Source organism: Pongo pygmaeus, chromosome 16 (assembly GCF_028885625.2).
Source record: "Pongo pygmaeus isolate AG05252 chromosome 16, NHGRI_mPonPyg2-v2.0_pri, whole genome shotgun sequence".
In the NCBI taxonomy this organism is placed as follows: Eukaryota; Metazoa; Chordata; class Mammalia; order Primates; family Hominidae; genus Pongo; species Pongo pygmaeus.
The window spans coordinates 31,595,141-31,619,151 of record NC_072389.2 but is presented as its reverse complement, the minus strand read 5'-3'; the positions used below and the strand labels follow the sequence as shown (position 1 = coordinate 31,619,151).

Here is a 24,011-nt window from a genome sequence, read left to right as displayed (position 1 = left end):
GAGCCACCATAATCTAACACTGAGAAATGTTCAGTCACAGAGGACAGTGTATTCCATTCATCGTAGAGGGCACATTTTCACGTTTATGAAACACAGATGCACCTTAAATTTGATAGTGTTAAAACATTATTGACGAGAAGGCGACCATAATGTGACTGTCCTCATTTACATATACATGAGCTTGGTCTATAAACCTTCCATTGACATTTTCAGGTCATATCATCAACATCATATCTTGCATAGGGGGTTTCAGAAGGTTGGAAAGATAAACTCACAGGAGAAACAACATAGGAATCTCGCAGGAAGTGCAGCATCACCAAAGCTTCAGATTAGCACAGGTGATAATAATATGGGGAAAATCATGAGCTGATGAGTTGAAGAGTGATTCAGGAGAGTTACATCTCAATGAGAGCAAATTTAGGAAAAACTTTGTCAATGTATTTTTCTTGTATGTTCCATCCCATGTAGGAATGACACAAGACAAATATCCACATGTATGAACATTGAAAATATTTTTCCCAGTAATTGTAATGTATGTATATTATTACTATGTGATTTATTTATAAGTGATAAAAGTACTAGGTTCTTCATTTGTTAGTGGTTTTGTTCTTCCATTCTGTTGTATGAAACAATGACATGTTACAATTGACGCAAATGATATATCTCACAATTTATTAGAAAATTAATTTTTAGGGGTTATTATAGGCTTGATAATATACTACAAGCTTTATATGTTATCATTTCATACAATCCATGCTGACATCTCATGAAGTAAGCACGATTTTCACTTCTGTGGTCCATTTCGTTGTCTGAGCTGACTTTCTGCAGGAAAGGTATAAAGGAACCTTGAGTTTGATACTGTCTGCCCCAGAGTCTTTGCTCACTTTTACTATGTAGAATGTGTCTTGTCTTACATGGTAAATAATTTTCAGGTCTAGTTAGACAGCTCAGCCTACCCTTTGTCATGAAGATATTTTCCTAAATTGTTTTCTGAATACTCTATTATTTTTATATTTAAGCCTATGAACCAACTAGAATTGATTTTGCGTGTATGTGTGGTCAAAAGTCAGATCTTGGTTGTTCCCTGTGGATATTCTATTTCCTGGAACATTTTAATAAAAATTGATCTTTCCCCTATGCATCAATCTATAAATTAATTTTTATATATGTATATGTCTGCATTCTAGCTCTGTTTTTATTTTTTAAGTTACTGGTTGTTTCTTCTTTCTTTGTGCAAATTCCACACTGTCTTATTATTGTCATTATTGTTATCTTTTTTTTGATACAGAGTCACTCTGTTGCCCAGGCTGGAGTGCTATGGTGCAATCATGGCTCACTGCAACCTCCTTCTCCCAGGTTCAAGTGATTCTTGTGCCTCAGCCTCCCGAGTAATGGATTATAGGTGTGCGCCACCACACCCGGCTAATTGTTTTGTATTTTTAGTAGAGATGGAGTTTCACCATGTTGGCTAGGCTGGTCTCGAACTCCTGACCTCAGGTGATCTGCCAGCCTCAGCCTCCCAACATGCTGGGATTACAAGTGTGAGTCACTGCACCTAACCCACACTGTCTTATTATTAAGAGAGTCTATTTAGAACAATAATTTTCTCTCCAGAGATTGTTTTTTATTTTTTCTTTTTTAAGAGAGAGAGAAGCTTTCGTCCTGTTGTCCAGCTAGGGTATAGTGGCTCAGTCATAGAGCAGATTCTGTGTTCGAACTAGTGGGATCAAATGATCCTCCCCTCTCAGCTTCCTGAATAGCTAGGACTACAGGCACAAGCCACCGTGCCTGGTTAATTCATTTTTTTTTTTTTTTTTTTTGGTAGAGACCAGGTCTTCCTGTGTTTCCCATGCTAGTGTAGAACTCTTAGCCACAAGCAATCCTCCCTGCTTTGTCTCCCAGGGTACTAAGATTACAGGTGTAAGCCACTGTGCCTGGCCCAGAGCCTCTTCTTTTAGCCATTGTACTTCTCTGTAATGAAGTAAAAAATGCAACAACCTGCATGTCTTGCAGCTACACCAGTACTTTCAGCTGTACCTTCAATAAAGCTGTAGGTTTAGAACTTTTAAAAAAAAAATTATTTTTTTTTGAGACAGGATCTCGCTCTTACACCTGGGCTGGAGTGCAGTGGCAAGATCTTGGCTCACTGGAGCCTTGACTTCTGGGCTCAAGCAATCCTCCCACCTTACTTTCCCAAGTAGCTGGGATCACAGGTGCACAACTCCATGCCCAGTTAAATTTTTTTTTTTTTGTATTTTTTGTAGAGATGAGGTTTCACCTTGTTACCCAGGCTGATCTCGATTACCCGGGTTCAAGCAATCCACCCACCTCAGCCTACTGATGTGCTGGGATTACAGGCGTGAGCCACCGCATCCGGCTGGTTTAGAACTTAGAACGTTGCTGTAGACTCTTAAATCCCTTAATATCCTTGGGAATCTGAGACAGTCCCCCAACACCACTCCCCAGTTTGTGTATACATACTTTCAACAACAGCCAGTAGTATTGAAAACCTTGAGATGCAGCCATAGTAACCTCCTGCACTGGTGTAGATGACCCTGTGACAGGTTGTTTCTCCTCCAGACCATGCCCACCAAAGTCAAAGCCACATGGGAGCCTCTGAGCTCACAGCCACTGTTTGGGGTCTCCATGCACAAGGGCAGTAGCTCCTTGTCCTTTCTGTTGGTGAGGTGGGGAATTCAGTTCTTTTGAATAATGCTGAGTTTATTCAGTACTGATTCTGCTGGCTGATGAGTGATACCTTAAGACTTTATTTCTTGCATTGTAATATTTATCCTGGTTTTGATATGATTTGTTGTGCAAATGTGTTTAACACTTGGGTATATATTTTTTCTTTGTTTGTTCTCATAAACATCATCTAAAACCAAAGTTTTATTTTTGTGTTGTGTATTTAAGGCCTTTATTTCTCTGTTTTAAAAATGCATTCAAAATTATTTTTCAATGAACACTTTTAATTATTTTAATCTTTTCTCATATTTCTCTCTCCTAAATTGAATGTGAATATCACTTTTATTAGAAAAGACAGATGTTACACATTCTCTGTTTTATGTTTTTCTGCAAATTTTCTCTGAAATATCTGTGGTTGAAAAGGAGAAGGACAGAAACTGTTCTGGAAGCCACAAGGCAAAATTGGCACAGATTCTAAAAATACAAAAAATTAGCTGGGCGAGGTGGCAGACGCCTGTAGTTCCAGTTACTCGGGAGGCTGAGGCAGGAGAATGGCGTGAACCCCGGGGGGCGGAGCCTGCAGTGAGTCGAGATCGCGTCACTGCACTCCTGCCTGGGCAACACGGAGACTCTGTCTCAAAAAAAAAAAAAAAAAGAAAAGAAAATTTGGCTCAGATCCTTATGCTTAAAAAGATGTGTGAAACTTTCCATTATATGGCTTAGTTTGCTGTACGTGTGAAAGGTTAACAAGGTATTGATTTGTGTAGCAGTCACGTCTGAATACAAGGAGCAATCACTTCTTCATTGTGCAGGTGTGAACTTCATGATGTTGCTTTATCTTCCCCTTATACAAAGATTTAGACAATGACTGGACTCCATAATTCCTTCCACGTCACTTCTATAAATGTGTACATGACATTTCTTTGTACAGATTACCTATTCTATTAGATATTAATTTTTCTTATTTTTGATGAGTGATTATTAAATTTGGTTTTAGTTCTCAGAGATATAAAAAATACCACTTAGAAAATGTGTACATTGAGTGCTGTAATCAGAAAATACTTTTGTGCCATTGACTTGTAAAAAGGGAATTTCAGTTTTTTAGTTATTGTCATTTTCATCTACCTTAATGTTCTCCAAAGGCTTTCATGCTTATGCTCTTTTTAGATTTTAATTTTTGTTGTCTTAGTCAAAAAACATGCGAGGGTTGGGAACACTTGTTCAAGATGTGTGAGACATGAGCAATCCACAGATCAAAAACACTGGTATTTTATGCGAATATATAATAATAGATGGGCGCTTGCTCTGCTAGGTATGGCAGCAGTCAGGGTCTGTGGGCTTCAGTGCTGTAAACAGATTTGACTGATCCTGCTTTAAGGAAAATGTGCCCCTCATCTATTGTATTACAGCCTGGCACCATTTTGTTACCAAACCCAGGTTTGGCAATGGCTGCTTGCGAAATCAAATAACAGAAGGGTAGTAAAAAGAAAGTCACTGGCCAGGCGCTGTGGCTAACATCTGTAATCACAGCACTTTGGGAGGCCGAGGCAGGACCATCACCTGAGGTCAGGAGTTCAAGACCAGCCTGGCCAACACGGCGAAACCCTGTCTCTACAAAAATACAAAAATTAGCTAGGCACAGTGGCGTGTGCCTGTAATCCCAGCTACTGGGGGACAGAGGAAGACTCCATCTCCAGAAAAAAAGAAAGAAAGTCACTTAGCAATGTGAAAGAAAGAGCTTAGCAATGTGGAAGGGCTGGATTCATATTGAAGGAACCATATAAGTTTTCTGGGCAGAAAACATGGTTTTAAGAAGAAATATTGGCAAACAGGCATGCAGAAGGGTTGTGGAGGTGCAGGATCTACATGACTTGCTGGATGACTTATCTCTAGTCATGGGTCATTCGTTAGTCTGCCCAGCATCACTGGGGAAAGAGTCAGGTTGTGGATTAACTGATGTCTTGAGACAATCTCTATGGAGGAGAATTCTGGTGGATGCTTATTTTGGTTCAAGATTTGGTAATTTGTAAGCAAACATATACTTAGATAAGCTGACAGTGCTTGCCAGTTGTTTGGCTGGTGGAAAGGAAGGAGGGAAAAGTTTGAATTTGCATTTCTAAGGAGCTAAGTAAGACATGAACACACAGGAAAAAGAGAAAAAGTAAATATTTTGTTAAGGAAAATGAAGTACTTGGTTACAACACCCCACTGTCAAATTCCACTTTATTTTTATGGGATTGGAGCATCATACTCATTTGGTGTGCTTCCTACTGAAAGGGAGCATAGTTTTGGAGCATTAGAATGGAACCTGTTTACCTGGAGTTTGAAATATTCTTGAGTTTTCAGCAGGAACTTACTGTGCATGTATGATGTAAGGATCCAAGAATTTCTGAGAATGATTTCCTGCATCTCCATGTAGAGTGTACAACAGCAATTAAATTCATAGCAGCTGAAGAGGGCATTTAACAGTATTAATAATATATATAAAAGGATTTTATGCACCAGGAAGCCGACTAAATCATGATGTCATAGAGTCCTGAGAGAGGGCATCTATAGCAGAAATATGGGTATCTACATGCATAGCTTGGGTCATATTGTGAGAATGATCTAGTGGGTGTGTGTGTGTGTGGGTGTGTGTAAAATGGTCAGCCTTAGTGAATGCACAAGTGCCACCCTGGGCTGCGGTGAACATATCTAAAGCCATATGATTTAAAGACATCATGAGATTAGACATAGCATTAGTTTGCTTGTGCATGTCTTTTAGGGCTGAGGATATGTTTCTGGAGTTATCCAGGAAGTACACACAACATTAAGTCTTAATTATAGTGCAAAGCCCCAAATGTCAGCTGTACCCAGAGCTCCTGTGGAGATATGAGGACAAGTTGGTTAACTATACTTAACAGGCTACAGGAGGAGTTGTAAATGTTCTTGAAGGTGTTCCTGACCCATGTGTATTAACAAATATCCATGGAACATATGACTCATTGATTTTGGGGCAGAGACTTAACTTTTAAATGTATTATAATTATGCCCTATATTTCAAAAGTTCTTTTGAGGACAAAGGCATACAAGTGTGCATTTACTGTAAACCGGCCAAAACTAGTTTTTGGTGAGTGATCATTTATCAGGAGAAAGTTACCAAAATTGGTCTCTTGTCTACTTCAATCTGTAGTTATGGCTGGTGGAACAGTGGCTGGGATAAGTCAATCAGCTTATCTTGAGGCTAGTGCTTGCTTGGCTGCTAGAGAAACACAGAAACCTTGTGGCAGTTGTAAACATAGTCTGCTTTTTTTAAAGTGTAGGAATGTGAGACTTAACTCTTGCCTGGCATGTTCTTAAGTCCTGTTCATAATTTGCTATTTTATTGTTATAAAGAGTCTGTTTGACAGTTTTTATTGTTAACATTAATGCTGATTGGTTGTGCCTAAATTCCCATAATGGGAGGAAGGTATAGTGAAGCCTGTTCAACACCCCTCTTGTTGTCATGTCCTGAATTAGTTTTTCAGGTTGCTTTGGCTAACATGAGGGTAGGGAGTGTCCATTAAGTTGGTGGGGGCTTAGGACTTTATTTTATAGTTTATATTCTCCTTTTTTGTCTAGGTATGCCAGAGGCAGTATCAGTAGCCACACTTTTATTTTCTCTCATGTCAATGCCAGAGCGGCGTGCTACGTGACCTGTGTCCATCATGTTCCTTGGTGCGACCACTATGGCCAAGGGACTTAGAATCAAAAGTCTTATATCCAATTAAATGTTGTAGGCCAGATTGGAATGAAGATGGGCAGGCAGTCATTAATCCTTAAAACCTCTTTTAAGCAATGTAAGAGCCAAAACTAAAAGTCAAAAGGTAAGGTTATGTAACTGAATCATCTCTGAATTTTATGCATTGAGCTGTTGTAATCTTGGCTTATAGGAACTATAGCTATACAAAACATAAGTATTTTATTTAGCTGTTTAGGCATCCATGTGCCCATCCTTTATTTGGGGGGTCTGAATTAATTTTATTCCACAAGAATCGGCCCTTACAATCTCATGCATTCATATCTTCCATGATAGTCCCTGGTTCTGGAGGAATTGAACAGTTTTAAATTCTGGATATATTAATAAAACAAAATATTCACCATTAAGAACGTTTTAAGCAAAAATGCCATAAGCCTTGTCTTTTTTCTAAGAGTGACAGGACTGAGACTGGCAGATCACGATGTCAGGAGTTTGAGACCATCCTGGCCAACATGGTAAAACCCAGTCTCTACTAAAATACAAAAAAATAGCTGGGTGTGGTGGTGCACGCCTGTAGTCCCAGCTACTTGGGAGGCTGAGGCAGGCAAATTCCTTGAACCTGGGAGGCAGAGATTGCAGTGACCCAAGATCATGCCACTGCACTCCAGCATGGGCAACAGAGGGAGACTCCGTCTCAAAAAAACAGAATGAGTGACAACAAATGAAGCCTATAGGTAGATAAACATTTAAATTATTTAGTATTAAGGCAGAGAATAAATTATATTTCATGTATTTCTGTTTCAGGTAGAAGCAAAATTATTAAATAAAGTATAATACAGGCTATCCCTGTGTTGCATGAAAGCAGTGTCCTTTGATTATTGCCTTTGCTTGAGTGTACAGATGAGGCTTTGGTTAAGTTGAGTTTGATGTTAGATGCTGGCAGGAGTCTGTGTCTTCTTTAGAGGAGCTACATGTATCCAGGAGTCAATTCCTTGTACCTTAACACCACAAAGATTAGTTAATACCTGATAAGAACTTTTTCAGGATGTTGGAGGTGGTGATACACTTCACAGTGATTAATGTTTTTTAGCTTTGATAAGCCCCAGCAATAAGTCAGAGACTTAATTTAGGATTCAATTTTGGAGATGTCTCTGAAAGATGTTAGAAAGCTTAAAATATTTGATCAAAACTAAACCGCAGGTCCTTGTAAAACAATAGTTATTCATTTAACCAAAGTGATCATTGAAAGACTTTAAAGGCAATAGAAAAAGTTACACGGGTGTAAAAACCTTACTCCTTTCAAATTTCAGGGGTTTTTTAAAAGCAATTAAACCCTTAACAAAGGCAGCCTAGGAACTATCTTGATAAAATGTAAAATCTTGTTTCTTAAGCCAGTTACCAAAAAGTCAAAGGAAAACCCATTTAGATAATCTGGAAGTACAACTTAAGATAAAAAGTGCTTGAATTTAATCAAACATGGGAAGAGTGTGTACAAGGTTTTGAGTAGAACTGGGGAATACATGACTCTTAGTAGCTGCATGATAAGTTTCCTGATTACAGTGAAAATTTAGACACACCAAAAACAACAACAACAACAAAAACCCAAGAGTATAGAATCAGGTTATTCTGGAGGAAAACATTTCTTTTATAGACCTCTAAGATAAAATATTTCAGCATCAGCCACAACAACATTGACAGCTAAGGAGAAAAGTTACAGGAGCTGACAAGAAGCTGAAGGATAGAGTTATCATTCCAGGCCACATCAAAGGGAGAAAAAGCAGATAGCAACAAGACAACAATTGAACATTTGAGATTTGAATCTCAGAAGTTTTCAAAAGAAGTAGATTATATAATAGAAAATTAAAATTTATTGTAATTTTATTAAGAGTAAATTGATACCTTAAGAAAATCTTGATTTAACCTAGGGGTCCATTCTTTAGAAAGACTTATCAACAATTCCTTTTTACTTATGGCTAACTTAATTGCATACAAAATTTCTTTTATAAATTCCCCTTCACCAGCTTTATCATGACTTACACAGACCATCTGTCACATGCTTGGACTGTATACTTGTCCTATGGTACCTGCTTCTTTTTTTAATTTTTTTCAATTTTCTTTTTCTAGATTAACTTTGTAATAAGAATGTGTTTCTTAAATAACCAATCATTTTACTTTAGGAGAATAATTTACCATACAAGATTCTTTCTCATATAAAATTACTCTTTTTCCTTTATAACCTTCTTTACCAAAAGTATATGTTGCTATCTATATCTTTCTTCACATCTCTCTTCACCGCTTACTGCATCCTTTCCAGCTTGTTTCATAAATAACCTTTTCAAACCCATAATTTGAATCAACTTTTAGATAACTTTGGAATTAGACAAAATAATTCTTTTTCTCAATAAGGACACCTCTTCTTTGGTACATTTTATAGAAACCTAGGAAAAAAGAAATCCTGAGCTATCAGATATTAGTATTGTATACATGAGAAATATTTCACAATTTTTAGAACAGTTTTCTCTATATAATAACCCTTTCTTAATTGGAAATGACCTAGACATCTAGTAAGCATCCAAAACAATTTTAAGATTTTATTTTATTTTATTTTATTTTATTTTTGTCTTTTTTTTTATTTTATTATTATTATTATTATTATACTTTAGGTTTTAGGGTACATGTGCACAATGTGCAGGTAAGTTACATATGTATACATGTGCCATGCTGGTGGGCTGCACCCACTAACTTGTCATCTAGCATTAGGTATATCTCCCAATGCTATCCCTCCCCCCTCCCCCCACCCCACAACAGTCCCCGAAGTGTGATGTTCCCCTTCCTGTGTCCATGTGTTCTCATTGTTCAATTCCCCCCTATGAGTGAGAATATGCGGTGTTTGGTTTTTTGTTCTTGCGATAGTTTACTGAGAATGATGATTTCCAATTTCATCCATGTCCCTACAAAGGACATGAACTCATCATTTTTTATGGCTGCATAGTATTCCATGGTGTATATGTGCCACATTTTCTTAATCTAGTTTATCATTGTTGGACATTTGGGTTGGTTCCAAGTCTTTGCTATTGTGAATAATGCCGCAATAAACATACGTGTGCATGTGTCTTTATAGCAGCATGATTTATAGTCCTTTGGGTATATACCCAGTAATGGGATGGCTGGGTCGAATGGAATTTCTAGTTCTAGATCCCTGAGGAATCGCCACACTGACTTCCACAAGGGTTGAACTAGTTTACAGTCCCGCCAACAGTGTAAATTATACAAAAATTTCACTTAGAAGCATTGATCTCATTTACATGTACTCACCTTTTCCATTTTACCAGTTTACCTAGAGTACTTTTGAAAACTGGGATATTACACCAAAGTAGTAATTATTTAGTTTTGTCCCTATTACCCATTTTTAAAGTCTGTGGACATTAGCTGTTTTACCTAAGTAAGAACCTTCAAGTTCAATATATGGGCATTTTGTCAATAGCACAGAAGATTTAACTGTTTTCATTGAACTAGCAATATTAAATTAGTCTAACTCATCTGTAAAATCACACAACCAAAAATGATTCTGTTTTTCGCTGGGTTTATGGTCTTATAACCTTGATGTCATATCCTGACACCTTAATATATAGACAGAGATAAATACAAAACCATTTGTTCAGTGAACTCAGATAAAAATATATACTGATCATTTTGAAGATATTTCTAATATTATGTCACCAATAATCTTAAAACCAGTTTTATTTGTCAAGGATTACTAAATTTATGTGAACTTGAAAAGCATCCTGACTTAATTTATGAGCACTTATTTACTTATAAGTCAATTTGGTAGCAGGCTAGACATAACACATAATATGTGTACATACACACCAACATATCTAAATATGTATATACACACAAGCAAAGGTCTTATAGCTTTTACCTTGGGATTCTAACTATAAAATAACAGTACACACTCAGTATTTTATAAAAATAGCTGGATACAAATTATTGTCTGACAAAACTGAAACCTGTTTCCATGGCTAAATTTTCTTTTCTCCAATATATAATCCAATGAAAGCTGTGAACCAAAATTTGGGTAAAGCAATCTTTATGGCAGTTTTGTTTTTAAAAAAGCATCTTTTACCTTTTTTTTTCCTTCAGTTTTAAACAAGTTTCCTATGTTTACTTTCTAGTTAGTCCATAAATGATGAGTCTTATCACAGCACCAACAGCTTAATAACAGCCAATTTGAAGCAGGCAGAAAAGAAAACAGAGGAAGAGAGGTTTTGATGTCTCTGCTTAACTTAATAGTTGCAGTTAACCATTTGAGCTCTAAAGTTTTCTTGCTATAATTTGCCTATCTGTTTAAAATGTTCACAAAAGTAGGTCTTAATAAGTAACCAGCTGAATTCCCAAAGAGAATGAGAATATGAAGTTCCTGCCAGGCCTTTTAAAAGGAGGGAAAGAGAAAAAGAAAGAAAAGGAGGTTTGTGAACCTTCTAGCCACTGCATGGTATAGGGTTGGTACCCCCACCACTCTTGCTTACATCCCATCAGGGAGACTCCACTAGACACGCACAGTGTGAGACAAATCCCTCCCACCTCTGCAAGTCATGGGCGAAGGAACCTGTTTCCAGCTGGAGAGAGCTAAGGGTACCTTTGACTGAGATGAGTAAGGCTGGAGGTGGCTTCCAAGATAGTCAGGAAGATGCAGTTGGATGTGAAAAGGATAGGAAGAGATCAGGGCCCACACTCAAAGGTCATACACTCACACTTACAAACAAATGGTGAGCTTCCAAAGAAACCCCAGTTAAGGGGCTGGGTAGAATCCTAAATTTCTCTCCTCTGTTCAAAACAGCTCCACGGATGTCTGAGACCAAATGGAGCAGTGCCCGGTAGTGCCATATATACAAATCCGTAAAACACTGAAATGATAATCCCATTAGTGGACCAGACGAAACAGCAAAGCCCCAGCGACACCCCAGAAGACACAGGAAAGCCAGGTGCACTCCGACTAGCTCACTTGGTTGCAAGGGTTGCCAGCTTATTCAGAGATCACATTCTTTATACCAGCGAAGTGTTGATGGCTGCAGAAGTTCTGTGAGGAAGTGAAAGGGAGGGTCTAGGAAATGAAAGATTTTCAGCAGCTGCTTTGAAGTTCCCTAACGTTCCTGTCGTGGGGTCTGCCAGCCTTCAGCTGCTGGTGCTCACAGGCAGCCCTCCGTCTTGGTAGCAAAACCAAGCTCACAGGCTTGGCTTGCCCAGAGCACGTAATGCTCCCCATATGGGCCACCACATTTGTTACCAAACACAGGTTTGGCCGCTTGTCACTTACAATACCAAGTAACAAGCATGAGGGTGGTAAAAAGAAAGCGACTTTATTTCACAGCTTAGCAATGGAGAAGAACCAGGTTCATATCTAAAGTAGCTGCTTCAGTTTTTTGGGAAGAAAGCAGGGTTTTGAGAAGAGAAACTTTCTTGTGGATGGTATGCAGAAGGAACATGGAGGTGCGGGGTCTATGTGACTTGCTGTAAAACTTAGCTAAGGGTTCATCCGTTAGTCTGCACAGTGTCATTGAGGACAGAGTTGGAATGTGGATTAACTATTGGCTTGAGACAGTCTCCCCGTGAGAGAGAATTCTGGATGTTGCCTGCTTTGGTTCAACATTTGGTCCTTAGAATTTCTAAGGAAACATACACTTAGATAAGCTGGCAATACTTGCAGGTTGTTTCACTGGTGGAAACAAAGGAAGGAAAAGGTTACATTTGCATTTCTAAGGAGCTAAGCAAGAGTGAACGCTGAGAAAAAGAAAAAATGCAAAGGTAAATTTTAGGAAAATAGTATACTGGGTTTTAATTTAATTTCACTGTGTCTAAAGAGCAACCCTATACTTAATGCAAACTGCATAGCTTGTGGCATTCATGTAGTGAAGAACAGAGAAAAAATATTTCTAAAGTGCAAAGGAACCTGGAGATTTTTTTAAGGAAAATCAATGAAGGAAGAAACCTTTATTGGCTTCTTCTTTTGGTGACAAATACATTGTTCTCTTATAAGTAGAAAAGTGTACTTTAATTATTTCATAATGTAGTGATTTTACCAGCCACAACTAACAGGATAACATAAGAAAGGCAGGTTGGTGTCCACACAGGGTGACTGAACCTACTTAACACACTATTTATTTCTAAACAGCATCTATTCCTTCATCCTTGGGTTTGATGCAAGATCACTGAGTCATGGAAAACTTTGTCTTTTTGTAGTCAGAAATTAGATGAAAGCATAGATGTGAATTACTCTTTATTAAAGAATTCATTCAAATTACTTTTCTTTGTATCCTTGCTTTTTGTTTCTGTACTGCTCCAGTACTCCTGTGAACCATGTCTCAGTGGATTAATGATGGCACCACAGTCCAGCCTGCATGGGTGTTGGCACATGTGCTCCCTCCTCATGCAGCCATGGAGGATGGCTTCATGAAATTCAGCCACCTCTTTGTCCAGACTGTCAGTTCCATCTTCTCAACTCCAACTGTCTTCCAGAGTCCATGCCACATCACAGCCTGGAAACTCTCCCCAAGCAGTAACCTGAGGCAACAGTAACCCTCATTGTTTCGCGTCTCGTCTCTTGGATGTCACTGTCCTTCATTGTTTGATGTGCACTGTCTTGCAATCCATCCTTCCAGATGAATCATCAGTTTTTACCTGTGATAAGCCATGTCCAATCCCCATAAGTTTTACCACAACATTTTGTTTCATTCTTCCTGCAATTACTCCATCATTACTGTACCATCTCGTATATGTATGTAGTTGTCAGTGTGAAGCTGAGTAAGGAACAATGTGCGCCAAACTCAGAGAAAGTTGGACAAGCGAGCTGGCCTTTGTATCACTAAAGGGAAGCTCAGATTGGTAAACATGTAATGTCTGTAGTAGTCTCACTGGGGACATCCACAGTATGTCAGTGAATCAAAAACGTAAGTAGGACCTCAAAGAAAGAATAATATCTCTGTCTAAACTCTTATACTCATAATAGACTTATTTACACTTATTGAAAAAGTCCTTCTAGAATTTTAAATTTATGTTTTATTCATATAAAAATGAAAGCAATATTGAAATTAATTCATAAATAGACTCACACATATCTTGGTATTCAGATTATGATTGTTCTGAATTAGGTGTTGACACTTTTTCAAAGTGATTATTGATATAGTTGGATGAATATCCACCATGTTTGTTACTATCTTCTAGTTTTTGCCCTGCCCATTTCCATTTTGTCTTCCATTCATTTCCTTTTTTTGTGGTTTTTATTCAGCCTTTCATATAATTCAGTCATCTTTCTTAGCATCTCAGACTTTTTTTATACTTTTTTATTGGTCACTCAAGATGATAAAAACTTTTGTCATATTCTTAATTGATCTTACATATAACAGCTTATTTCAAATAATTATATTCAATAGCAGACAAGTGCCTTTCAACAACGTAGTAGCAAGGCTGGGCATGGTGGCTCAGTCCTTTAATCACAGCAGTTTGAGAGGCCGAGGTGGGTGGATCACCTGAGTTTGGGAGTTCGAGACCAGCCTCGCCAATGTGGTGAAACCCCATCTCTACTAAAAAGATACAAAAATTATCTGGGCATTGTGACACACGTCTGTAATCCTAGCTACTCAGGAGGCTGAGGCAGGAAAATAGCTTGAATGTGGGAGGCAGAGGTTGCAGTGAGGTCAGAACACACCACTGCACTCCAGCCTGGGTGACAGAGCAAGACTGTGTTTCAAAAAAAGAAAAGCAGCAATTAATTTAATTATATTTTCATAAGTATAAGATATATAGATATGTGTATATATATAGATAGATAGATAGATAGATATACATATAAGTAAAATGAAAGGTAGGAAAAGAGGGACAAAAGGAAAAATACAGCATAAACGAAGAAATCATTAGAACTATTCTTTTATAAGATGGTTACACTACTTCTGAGGCAGTATACTTTTATATGAAAGAAGCTTAGATTAGTTGTAAATATAAATTACAACCTCTACGGCAGGATACTGGACCAGGAGCCTCTGTTTTTTGCTGTCTGTGGCCAGAGGCTGCGTTCAATTATTTCCCATGTTGGCTTCTCTCCCATGGCTGAATGTGTCATCAAAGCCACCATGACAGAGAGCTTGCAGCAAGACAGGTATCATAATCTTAGGTAACAGGATTGCCCAAGTGACATCCTATCACGTTATAGTCTTCTAATGTATCAAAGCAAGTTTGAGTTTCTCCCCAAAGTCACAAGGAAAGGATTAGATATTCTAATTGAGCTGTGAGGATCATTGTGCACCATCTTAGAGTTCACCTGCCAACGTCAGGTCTTGCTTAATCTGGGACAGGTTCTCAGTCCTCACTTTGTGAGGAAACAGGTCAAATATTTTGTAAAATGTATCAAAATCTGTATTTCTCTGAATGTTTCTCATAATTTTACTGAGCAATATAGATAGAGACATGTAATTATCTATTTGTGAAGACAAGAAACAGTGAACAGGACATTATTTACAAATACAAATTTAGAGACCAAAACTAAGAAAGAAAAGTTTGCGAATGGGAAAAGGAAAATTAAAAATAACAGTAATGTTCACCAGGGTAACAAAAAGGGTGGGAATGGGGAGGTGAGCACTTGGGACACTACAAGATCGACAATGTTCTTCTTAGTAAGCTCAATAGTGTAATTTTTAAAATATATATATTTTATTTATTTTTTAAATCTATTTTAGAGTAGTTTGGATTTACAGAATAGTTAGAAGTACATACAGAGAGTTTATATGTATTCAACACATAATTTCCCTTTTATAAATTCTTACATTCATTTGAGACATTTGTCACAATTGATGAACCAATATTATACATTATCATTCACCAACATTCACGATTAATCAGATGTTCTGTTTTCACCTTATGTCCATATTCCGTTCCAGGATTCTGCCCAGGACACCACATCACATTTAGGTACCGTGTGCCAGTTTCTCAGATTTTCCTTATTTCTGATATCATTGAAATCATTCCTTTGGGATGTCTCTGGTGTTTTCCTAATGGTTGGATGGCTGTTGTGGATTTAGCAGAGGAAAACCAGAGAGGGAAACTTTTATTCTCATGATATTATAACAAGAGTACATAGTGTCAACATGCTGTATCACTTTTTTTTTTTTTTTTTTTTTGAGACAGGGTCTCACTCTGTTGCTCAGGCCAGAGTGCAGTGGCATGAACAAAGCTCGCTGCAGCCTCGAACTCTTGGGCTTGAATGATCCTCCACCCCAGCCTCTTGAGTAAATGGGACTACAGGCATGCGCCACCACATCTGGGTGATTTAATTTTACTTTACTTTTGTAGAGGCAGAGTCTCACTACATTGCCCAGGCTGGTCTCTAAGTCCTGGCCCCAAGCGATCCTCTCACCTCAGGCTCCCAAAGTGCTGGGATTACAGGTGTGAGCCACTGTGCCCAGATGCTTTATCATAGTTAATGTTATTTGATCACATGGATGAGGCAGTTTAGCTCAGTTTTCTCCACTATAAAATTAATATTATTGCCCTTTTGATGTTGTACCTTTTGGAAAAAACATCACTATGCACAGCACATACATGAAAAGTGGGGAATTATGCCCCATTCCCCTATGGACAGACCTTCTATAAATGTCATTTGTGTTCCTGTAAAAAATATTTAACATTCTTTGGGCTGTTCTGAATCAATTGCATTTTTCTATGCATTTTAGAATCAGTGGTCCAAGAATTGCTAAAAATGAAAAAAAAGTTAGAAGTTTAGTAGGGCTTGTATTGAATCTGAAGATACATTTAGAAAGTATAAGCATCTTGGTTAATACTTAACAGCTTTCTGATCAATGAAAATCTAGTTCACATAGTATATTACACTAATTATTTTATTCATTTACTTAGGATTTCTTTAATACTTCAATATCATTTATTATTTTCAATATATATATCTTGCAGTTATATTAAGTTTATTTTCAAATACATTTCCTTTTTGATGCCATGTTAAATGAAATTATTTTCTGAGTTTCATTATTTGATTAGTTTCTATTGTATAAGAATGCAGTTCATTACATTGATCATGCATACTGAATTTTTTTTTGTTCCAACCTTATTTTAGTGGATTTTTTAGGATTTTCTATACATTAGATTATGTCACTGGCCAATAGATGTTTGACTTCTTCCCTTCTAATTTGGAAGTCTTATATTTATTTTTCCAGCCTAATTTTATAGATTACATCCTCAAGCATAATGTTTAGTTGAATTAGTGGGAATAGATAACCTTTTGTTTTACAATTTTGGGAAAATTACTGAGACCTACTTGATACCATATGTTGTCATGTGAATTTTTCATGGGTGCCTGTGTTAGGTAAGAACATTCCCTTTATGCAAAATTTGTTTAGTGTTTTTACTGTGAGTGGGTTTTTGGATTGGAAAGTGCTTATTCCATATCTTTAGATATGATAAAGAAAATTTTGTCATTTATTATATTAATATAGTTATTACACTAATTCTTTTTATATGTTTTACCAAACTTGTGATCCTGAGTAAATAAATAAATAAATTAGTGTTTAATTCTGTTTTACGATCCTGATTTGTGTTCAGACTATTTCCTTGAGAATTATTGCCTGGGTATCCATAAAGCATATTAGTTTATAGTTTTCCTTGTTTGGACTGCCTTTGTTTGGTTGTGGCCTCAGAGGAAACTGCCTCATAGAATGTATTTCACACTGATCTCTTCTCTATCATTTTATTTTTCTGGAGAACAGTTAGTAAAATCTTGCTGTTGATATTTTAAAGGTTTGGAATAATTAATCAGTGAAGTCTTCTCACCCTGGTCAATCACGTGAACCTGGAAGATGATTCCTCCCCAGCTGATCCTTCAGGTGAGACCTCACCCTTGGCCATCATCCACATCTGGATTCCTGACCCAGAGAAACTGTGAGTAATTTGTGTGTGCTTTTGAGCCACTAAGCTACGTGGTAATTGGCTATGCTGCAATAAACAATAATACACTTGACAGTAAACATAATATATTATCCTTGATTAGATTCAAAAAAAAGGAAACATGGCATTAGTGGAAAACCTGGTAAAATATGAAGATAGTCAGTACTTTAGTTAATAGTTTTGTGCCTTTATCAGTTTCTGAGTTTTCATAGATAGTCTATGGTTCTGTTGTGATATTAATATCACAGGAAATTGAAGGGTATATACAACTTTATGTAAGATTTTAACAACTCTCTGTAAATCTAAAATTATTTCAAAATAAATAGAAGTGTAGACATGGCTCATATATTTGAGATCAGGTCTTCCTGTTAATTGAGCCTTCATGGAACCTAAATCTCATGGTACAAATGCAATAACATTATAAAATATAAATCAGATGAGTTTCTATTTTACTCTATTCTTCAGGGAACACTAAAACCCATTCTTCTTCTCAAGTATTCAAAAATAAAGTTGATCCAAGTAACAAGTGGACAGCATAAAAGATTGTCTGGAAACTATAATGCATCTACATCTGCAGTAACTAATCGTAAAATGATTTGTATGATCATTCTTCACATGAATAGAATGACTATGGGAAGGAAGAAAAAGAAATGTAACTTTTTTTATTTAAAAATTGTATCTGTGCAAGTGTGGTGGCACACACCTGTAGTCAGTCCTAGCTGCTAGGGAGGGTGGGTAGGATGAACATGTGGTACCAGGAGTTTGAGGCTGTGTAGTGTGCTATGCTTCTGCCAGTGAATAACCAGTGCACTCCAGCCTGGGAAACAGTGAAACCCCATTAAATAAATGAATAAGTTACAGAGATCATTGCTTATATTTCTATGATTAGGGCTGAAATCCTCTAGATAGAGATTTTTTGTTGTTTTGTTTTTTGAGACGGAGTCTCACTTTGTCACCCAGGCTGGAGTGCAGTGGCGCGATCTCAGCTCACTGCAAGCTCTGCCTCCCAGGTTCACACCATTCCCCTGGCTCAGCCTCCCCAGCAGCTGGGACTACAGGCGCCCGCCACCATGCCCAGCTAATTTTTTTTTGTTTTTAGTAGAGGCGGGGTTTCACCATGTTAGCCAGGATGGTCTGGATCTCCTGACCTGGTGATCCACCCGCCTCGGCCTCCGAAAGTGCTGGGAATACAGGTGTGAGCCGCCGCACCTGGCCTGAGATTTTTCTTTATCTTTGGAGAGCTACCACTCCAGTGCAAACTTTCAAATAATGCCTTGCCAGTTTTACTTTCCCTCTCAAGGATTCCTGGAACTATAGTTTATAAAATTATCTCACAGCATGTGTTTTATTTCACAGCATGTGTTTTATTTTTACTTCTGTTTGCTGTTAAGGCCTCTCTGGATGGTGGCTATAACCTATAGCCCTGCCCAATACGACTTAGGGTTTGGTACTGGCTGTACCTTTCATAGGATGCTTACTTATCCTGGTCGATGGCCTAAAGCCCAACTATCCAGCTACATCCAGGTATCCTTCTCACAGAGTAGTTGTTTATACTGTAAGACACCCTGGGGCTCCTGTCTGACCTGTGTCTAGTTTATTTCTACCAAGGTAACCACTCTCTAGGAGAGTGCTAAGTGGGAGAAAAGTGATGTCCATGTGTGTTCGTAAAGTGAAATACAGAGGAGGGAAATCAACAAAATGTATATAATGGCATGAGTAATGTATTACTAACCAATCCCAGTAAGAAGAGGCAGCATTCCTTGAAGTGCCGATGGAAAGAGAAGAGCTCTCCAGGACATACACTCATAAGCAGCAGGGGTGGTGGAGGAGCAACTAGAGAAAGACATAGTATTGTGCCATTTGGCTGAAGTCTTTATGTGTGTATTTGTCAGTTTTTTTTTTTTTTTTTTTTTTTTTTTTTTTTTTTTCCCCCAGAGAGACAGAACTACAGGGAGGTAGATAGGTAGGTAGGTAGATAGATAGATACATAGATGGGAGAGTTGATAGATGGATAGACAATAGTTAGATGAGTGGCATTTTGTTTGGGGATTTACTCATGTAACATTGTAGAGATGGAGAATTCCCAAGACAGCCATCTGCGAGTTTAAGGACCTTGGATGCTGTAGCGTGGTAGCTCAGTCCAAAGCTGAAATTTTCAGAACCAGGGAAGCCCTTGGTGTAATTCTCAGTTTGGGACCAATGACCTGGGAATCCAGGGCATTTACTGGTATAAGTTCTGGAGTTTCAAGGCCATAGATCATGGAGTTCTCTTTTCCAAGGGCAGGAAAAGGAGTCTACTTTCTCCAGGAGAGAGACATGAAAACTTTTTAAAAATTTTTCATTTTTGGTTCTATTTGGTCCCCAAGGAGATTGTATGCTGCCTTCCCCCATTGAGGGTGGATTTTTCCCACTAAATTCTCTGACTCATAATCAGTCTCCTCTGCAAACACCCTGGCAGACACACCCGGAAGTAATGCTTCACCAATTCTGTAGGTATTCTTTAATCCAGTCAGCATCTTAAATTAACCATGACAAGTCCAGCACCTTTCTAGTTGGCACCTATATGTATCACCTTAAGCCCTAACTAATCTTCAAATACAGACAATAAGAAGGCAATAGTTGTATGTAACATGATGCAACGATCCTTTGTGCAACCAGAACACACTATACTATTTTTCTTAAGAGTAGTAGAAGTTTGTGGGTGATGTTTACTCTTCTCCTGGTAACCCATAACTTCAATACAAATACAAATATGTTAAATTACTAACACTTAACTGCTAATATCAACTTAATACATTCATGTGTTATGTGACAAAAGAAGAGAGAAATAAAAACAATGTTATTTGCCTAATATATTTATATATAACACGCAAGGTATTCTTTAAAAAGTAGATAGGAAATACTAGTGACAATTTTAATCCTTGTTTCTGTAACTGGTCACCTGGTCCTGTCTGGTGTTTATAACTCCCTTCTACTGCTACCCATTCGGTATTCTCCTTGTCTTCAGCAAGCCCCTCTGCTGGTCCTGGGTCTTTACCTGGCAGGGTGATGCAAACCTTCATTCCTGAAAGATCTGGAGCATTTGTATGCTTGTCTGGAATGGTTATAAAAATCCACTGAACTTAATAACGGGGCATAGTAATACTAATATTTTGTTTTAGTCAATTTTCTGTTACTTAGAATACCTGAAACTGGGTAGTTGATAAAGAAAACACATGTATTTCATACAGTTATGGAGGCTGAAAAGTCTAAGGTTGAGAGGTTGTATGTGGTGAGATCCTGTTCCTGGTTGGGACTCTCTGAAGAGTTCTGAAGCCTACAGGGTATCGTATGGCAATGGAGTAGAGCTTGCTGACATGCAAGATCGTGTCTCCCTTCTTATAAGCCACTCTTCTCTCATAATAGACTATTAATCTTTAAGTATTAATGTATTAATCCATGAAAGGATTAATTCATTTATGGGGTCAAACTCTTCATGATCCAATCACATTTTAGAGGTCTCACAATTCAATACTGCCATGTTAGGGATGAAATTTCAGCATAAATTTGGGAGGGAAGCAATATTCCAACCACAGGACTCTGCTTCTGACTCTAAAAATCATGCCCTGTCACTTACAAAAAGTTTAGCCCATTCCTATATTTGAAAGGCTTAAATTGTTCCAGCATCAACAGAAAGTTCCAAATCTGAAGTCTGCTCTGTCAGCCCATGAAATCAAACAAGTTATCTTCATACAAAATTCAGCAGTTGGGTTGTTAATGGCCAGTGGATTCATGTTGGCTGCTGCCCAGATACAGCCACTTTACCAAGATAGGGGAATTGTTGTAGAGAAAATTTTATACATGTAGAGCTGGCTAAAGGAGAGAGCAGAGTTTTCGTAGTACTCAAAACTGCTTCCCCAAATATTCAGAGGCTAGAGTTTTTATAGATACTTTTGTGGGCAGGGGATTAGAGAAAGGGACATGCTGATTGGTTGGGTCAGGGATGAAATCTTAGGAAGTCAAAGCCATCTTCTTTGCTGCCTCAGCTCCTGGGTATGGGCCATGTATCCAGCTGAGCCAGTTTACTGGTTTTGGTGGCATCCGCTGATCTGTCAGAAGGCAAGTTATGAAAAATACCTCAAACACCAATCTTAGGTTTTACAATAGTAATGTTATTTATAGGAGCCATTGGGGAGGTTATTAATCTTGTGGCCTCTGATTGTATGACTCCTGAGCCATACTTTCTAATATTGTGGTTAATTTGTTAGTTTTACAAAGGTGATGTGGTCCCCAAACAATGAGGGGTTTTGTTTCAGGGAGGAGCTGTTATTATTTTTGTTTCAAAGTTAAGCTACAAAGTAAATTTCTCCCAAAGTTAGTTTTGTTTTAATAAGCAAGGGCCGCTTGGAGGTTAAATGCAAGATGAAGTCACTTAGGTCATATCTCTCTCCCTATCATAATTTTCTCACTGTTAACTCTTTTTGCAAATGTGATTTCAATTTCCCCTTCCGAGTTTCATTGCATCTTTTTCTTAAGGGTTGAGGTACAGAGTTGGGAAAAGGCCAGAGACGGTTCTAACTTCTTCCTGCTGACAAGGCATATATTTGACATAGGGTTTGGACCCAGAGTAAATGGAATGAAACTGCTTTGCAGCTGCCTGCATTATTCACAGGTGCCTGGTTGGGGTTCCTAGGCTTGCATGACCAAGATGTTAGTACTCTCATCCACAGTTTTAGTACAGCCCTTAAGTGAACAGCTGACTATTGGATAATGAGTCCTAATATAAGGAGTGGAAGTCCTAGCTTCAGAAGTCTTTATATAATTCGTCTAAATCCCTGAGGGATTCGGGTGAATAGCCCCAAGAACCAATCAGACATGGGGTCAATAGTCAAGAGAGATTTGGGTCAGAGGTTGTTAGAAAGACAAATTGGGATAAACAGGAAATAGCAAATTTAAATATACCATCTCATATCATTTCACCTAGTTTCCTAGTCCTCAGAATAGATCCTAGCTGTGTTTCATTCCAGGAGGTGTCACTGCAAATGAACTAGGCCCCCTTATGTGATTAAGACAAAAATATTTTTAATAACAGGCATTTGTATGGAAATATAAAATAATAACCAAAGTTGATATTGGGCACAGTGCCTCCAGATGTTAAATTCAAAGCATTTTTAAGTTACAAAGGAGGATAGCAATGACAGTCTCACATATTTCGCATCTGTATCTCAAGGGATAAGCTTCAGCCTGCAGGGCCTCAGGAAGAAGTTTGTAGCCATTTCATTGAGTCCAGGTCAGAAAAATGGAAGAAAAATGTGAATGTGTTAGTTGGAGGACTTTAGCTCTGAGAGATTTCAGGATTCAGTCCAAAATGCAGAAAACAATAAAAAGCTCAAAAACAATGGACAAGACTAGAATCTAACAACAGGCGTGCTACAGTATTTTTCTGAAATACAATGTTTCACTCTCCAGTTCTCATTTTTATCTAAGACATATCATAGTAGGACATATTTATTTGCAAAATAAGTTTTTGTATTATTGTACTTAGCCTGATTATTTGCGTAAAGTTCAGCAAGAATAACTATTTGCCATATTAGCCCTTTCTAAATTGGGTTTGCTGGAAATTTGTTCCCTAAGGAATCTCAGATTGGACTTTTTTAAAGCCTTGAAAGGATGTATCTGTGCCTGCAAATACTTGTACAGATTCATTGAAATTCTTCTTCTTCAGGTCCCAAGATAATTTAGGAATCATAGGCCTGTCAGAATGTGACATTTTATACTTACCACAGGTCAGGAACCCTGTACAAGGCCTGTGTAAACAGTCATGAGGTCGGTTTCTTAAGGAGCTTTTATCATCTCTGTTAGTCAACTTTAATTCCTCAAGCCTGTCTGTTTGTATCTGAAAGTAGGCCATTCCACTGGTAAAATAATCGTATCTTTGGTAATATAATCAGTGTCTCCAATTGTTTTCTGTTACAAAAGATATCAGATTCTTATTGTTCTTGTGTAAATCACTATATCTCCATAGTATAGAATACTCATAAATAGTTTTCAAATTCTGGAGAAATCAAGTAAAGAAAATGAAATATCCTTCATCTTTTGTTCACAGGAATATAGTTTACTCAATCATGAAAAGGTGTAAATAGCTGAAAAGAAAAATGTTGTCTTGACTCTGAAAAACAACAAAAAGGATCAGCAACATTTCAAGCAACAAGTCATAAAAGGATTATTGTGGTCTTCTACTAGTTCAGTCCATGCAGTTAACTTTGTCTGACATTGGGCCTGCAGTCCTCATAAACATACCAGCTATCTCTGAGAGTCCTGGAAGTTTGTTTGTTTTGTTTTGTTTTTTTCCTATTTCAATGCCACAATCTTTAGTTATCAGAAACCTGTATTCAGGAGAACATTTCAAAGAGCAAACATCTTTTGAATAGTTTTTAAAAAAACAGCAAAATAATCTGTGGATGACAATAATCTCAGGACAACCATTGTTTTATTAAATTATTAGTTTATAATTTTATTTTTTAAAGTGTGCAAATATTAAAGGCTTAAAACACTTCATATCACAAAATAGAATCCCAGATAAGCACAAATCATTTGTTTAGCCAAAGTGATAGCTCAAAAATTTAAAAAGGCAAAAGCCTTTATTCATTTGTAGAGAGGAGACTCAGCTCCCAAACAACAGGAC

The 24,011-nt window shown here is 37.6% G+C and overlaps 1 long non-coding RNA gene across 3 annotated transcripts in view; it reads left to right on the top strand.

The window, feature by feature from the left end:
- LOC129013558 (uncharacterized) overlaps positions 1–23,792 on the top strand; it is a 166,974-nt gene extending 143,182 nt beyond the window's left edge. For 2 of the 3 annotated variants that reach the window (XR_010123914.1, XR_010123915.1), the window contains 3 exons: positions 15,581–15,717; positions 17,201–17,341; positions 23,433–23,634. This is a non-coding gene — a long non-coding RNA (uncharacterized LOC129013558). Of the gene's footprint in view, positions 1–15,580; positions 15,718–17,200; positions 17,342–23,432 lie in introns of all 3 variants that reach the window. The other variant, XR_010123916.1, reaches the window with a different exon arrangement.
- Positions 23,793–24,011: the final 219 nt, after the last annotated feature.